This window comes from Protobothrops mucrosquamatus, unplaced genomic scaffold (assembly GCF_001527695.2).
Source record: "Protobothrops mucrosquamatus isolate PMUCROS unplaced genomic scaffold, P.Mucros_1.0 scaffold_22, whole genome shotgun sequence".
Classification (NCBI taxonomy): Eukaryota; Metazoa; Chordata; class Lepidosauria; order Squamata; family Viperidae; genus Protobothrops; species Protobothrops mucrosquamatus.
Window position 1 is genome coordinate 1,358,970 of NW_015386098.1, and position 4,363 is coordinate 1,363,332.

A 4,363-nucleotide genomic window follows, 5' to 3' on the forward strand; every position below is an offset into this window, starting at 1 on the left:
ACATGTGCTTGTTTGTTTTAATTGTTATAGAATAAAATGAAATTTACAGGAAAGCTATATGTGTAATGGATGAATGAAATATGACCACTATCAAAATAATTCATATAGGAGGATTGAATTAAGATCCTTTAAATCTGGTTTCTTTATTTAGAAAAGTGCCTACAACTCTGTCATTTGGGAATAGAATAATAATCTCTCTTGCAGGAAACCTCTATAATTCTCAGATTAGGTTGAGAGATATTTTATGAAAAGAAGGGTGCTCTGAAAATACCAAAGGTGATTTTTCAAAAGACGTTTTCCTTGAAGACATTTTACTTCTCATCCAAGAAGCTTCTTCAGAACTGAAGAAGCTTCTTGGGTAAGAAGCAAAACATCTTCAAGGAAAAACAAAGCCCAGTTGTCTTTTGAAAAAGCACCTTTGGGACAACCATGACCTGGATGACTGAGAATCTCCATTGACATGGTGCTTTGAAGAAATGGTGATGCCCTTCCTGAATGTAGTAGAGCTGATTTGGGGGGATTAAGGTAAAAGTATAAGACATGAACTCATCATGGGTTAGTTCATGCACAGTTGAAAGGACCAGATAGTAATGAAGTGACAAAGAATTAATGCCATTTGCTGTTTGTACCGGTTATGCCAGGCATCTTCAAGGCTGCTTGCCCTGAGTGTGAAATTCCAGCAGCCTAAACAACCCAAAGTTTCCCACAACATCATGGCGATCCCAGATTGGGTGACAATGGACTGGACATTGGGGGGAGGGATGGGGAACGGTGGGCTTGGCTCTTTGTATTGGTGAGCAGGAACCTCAGTTTTTGCCTTACCTTCCTGCAACCAACAACTTTAGCAAAAGTTCTTTTCACTTCAATCAATTGGAGTCGAGAATCTGCTTTCCTAAATGATTGTTTTGGGGCAGATCTGACAAATGGAGATACATGAACTGATTTCCCCAGATTATTGGAAATATGTATACTAGAAAGTCTATGACATTAACAAGCAGTTCCAAATGACACCATCTCTTGGGAATCTTTGGCGCATGATCGACCGACATGGTGTACCCTGGTTTACCAGGGGTGCCAGACATATGAACACAGAAGGACAATCTTGGCACAAGAGAAGTGAGCACTCCGTAAAGCCAGAGCTGCAAATGCTGAAGCAATAGTGTCCACTTTTCTCTGTTCAGTATGTGGCAGAACATTCCATGCTAACATCGGTCTTATCAGCCATCTACGGATATACCGTTGATGGCCCATAAGCCATAAGATGTCAAGGTCTTCATTGAAATCGATGGACGAACAAGAATACATAGGTAACATTGAATATAATCAAAGTTTGATGCTGGTAGTAATTCCACAGCTATGCAGAAAGAAGTGTATAAAGTGTACTTTTTTGGAATAGTATTATTAGTAGTAGCATTGAGCCATTATAATTCTGAAATACAGCCCGAAAATGCATGAATACCAGAGTAGAAATAATTAAAGATTTATTGATGCCAATCTATGTACAATCACCTTCTGTTCTAGCACCCTGTGTTTTAGATAATATATAATCTATTTAGTTTCCATTATTGTTGTATTTACTTGTTGCTTGAATTATTTATGCATTATTATTCTTATGACTTAATTAGATTACTTTGTCTTTTTAATTGCAATGCCATCTACCTTGTCCTGTAAGTAGGCTATAAATTAGTATTTAAACAAACATTTAGTGCAAAATTCAGGCTGTCGTGACCTCTGCATTTCCTTTCTGTTTTTTAAGCTGGGCAAGACAGGACAATCCAAAAGAATAATTGTGGGTGTTATTTGCATAATGTATAGATGGTAGCTAAATTTAGAAGGTGGGTTACTTATGTGCATGGTGATTATAATAATGAATTACAGCTAGGAAATCAGCAACTTCCTTTTTCTTGAGTATGGTTGAGCAGTGACTCTTCCATGTCTTGCTTTTCCTTTTTTTCAGACAATCTAGCCTCTTTTGTCTCCAATTCTGGTTCTTCTTTCTCTCTTCTCTTCCTGAAGAGGGCTCTGTGCACAAGGAAATTCAGACACCAATGTCTTTTTTTTTTGCCACTGCAACAGGGCAGGTGAATTAATTCCAGTAGGCACAGTGAATAGATATTAGAGTCAAATCACGTGCAAGCACAGGAGATGAATGTGAAGTTTTTCCTTGAATGAGATCCCTGTGTTTGCTCTTCCTTTTTGCCAATGATGACAATCCTCCAAGGAGTTTGTTTGTTTGTTTGTTTGTTTGTCTGTCTATCTATCTATCTATCTATCTATCTATCTATCTATCTATCTATCTATCTATCTATCTATCTATCTATCTATCTATCTATCTATCTATCTATCTATCTATCTATCTATCTATCTATCTATCTATCTATCTATCTATCTATCTATCTATCTATCTATCTATCTATCTATCTATCTAGTTGACTAGCATGTACAGTATCATACATCTCCCTGTGGAAAGAGGATGAAAAAATATCTGTGGAGAAAAAGGCAACTTTGAACAGAAAATGGAAATAAATTACTAAATATTCTGAAAAGATTATACATGCCAGGAGCTTTCTAACCAATTTAGCTCAAAACAGCTCAAAACAGACCAAGACAGGCTTGGTCTGTCCCACCTGTTCAAATACTTGAGGATGTGCAAAGAGAATACATTTTCAGGTGCAAAACAATTCCAGTTGGGTTTCTTCCCAGATCTCCTAGGTAGGCTACTTTGGAGCTCCTTCCAGATGAGATGAAATCTATTTCTAGTTACTGCCTCCACAATGCTTTCTCAGCAAAATGAATAAATCCCTTCAACATGACAAAAAATTCTTTTTAAGCTTTTAAGAACATTATGTCAGGCAGAATGTGAAGTTCTTGGTGCATTTTGAACTTGTTTTTTTTGTTTGCAGACATTTCATTATCCAACTAGGTAATATCATCACTGTAACTGAATATGGGGTTTGCTGCAATGTACTGTATATAAACAGGCAGTAAACGCACACTCACACTGATGATGTTACCTAGACAGGTAGTGAAATATTTGCAAGCAAACAATCAAGCCCAGAGAGCACCAAGAACCTCACGTTTCAGCCTTGAGCCATTTATATTCTTTTCTATCAGAAATTCAGTCAATTCAATTTCTCCCAGAATTCATTTTCTATGCCCCCAAAGTATTTCATCTGCAGTTCAGCCAGCTCTGGGTATTTTGTTTTCAGGAACTAGGAACCCAATAAGCCCTCTTCCCTTCAAATCGATGTGCAGGTTTGCATATAATTTTGATACCCAAGTGGAAAATCCTACCGGTGTTTTATCATAACAAATTAAATGTTCTGTTACTTTTTTGTGTTATCACAGCACCCTTCTCCCAGCTTGGCCTTACCCAATAATATGGTTGACCTGGGCCTCTTACTATAAATTTTCAAAATATGCTTGAGTTATATTTTCTCTTTGAATATGGCAAACTTGGTCATGTGGCATTCACAGAAGCCATAATGCCCACAACTCTCACTGGGAAACCTGGATCTCCAAAATTAAATATTTTCAAAAAGGAATAAAATATGATCCAAATCTGAAGGATTTCTGCCACAATGGGCAAAGCTTTTTTATCACATGAAAAATTTATGAGATTTTTACCCATATTTTAAATGTAGAACCTGTTAGTGCTCATCACCTTGAGGGAAATAACACTGCCTGTGTCCTGAAAAGTTTGCTGTCACCTGAAAAGTGACCATCTTTGTCTTTAATTTGGTTCAGGATCTTGAACATAGTGCAAACTAGGTAGTGTCTTTTCAAAATTTATTTTTTATGAATGGGTAAGAGTTGCTGCTGCTGAAGAAGAAGGAAAGGCAGCTTTAAAAGGTAGAGAACATCCCCTCACCCCCATTGCATACATTGCTTATATTTTCTCCTGTACTGAATATAAAATTGATGTAATTTCATATTTCCTACTGCCTTAAAGGTTCAGAAAGGGTCATTTATACTTGCAGAAAATCCCTACACGTTGCTAGTGATTCATTCAGCTGCAGTGCTATATATAATACTGTATCTAACATTTTAAACTATCTCTGGTAACTTAGCTTCATTAAGCAAGCAATATAGATTGTATCTGGGTTGGTGATTTACTGCTCTCCACCTTCTCACTGGTAATGGGAAGAAAGTGAGAGATTGTATTGCTATGCTATTTGATATGTATAAAAGCAGAGAGAAAGTTTAAAAGAGGCAGAGGAAATAAGTCAGAATATTATTTCTCTTAGTCAATCTTCTGAACTGGGGAATAGATCTCCAGAGATTAATTTGAAAATAAAAGGTTTTAGGTTTTTAGCACAGGATCTCTTTTCCCATAACTTCACAGATCTAGATGTTGATGGTC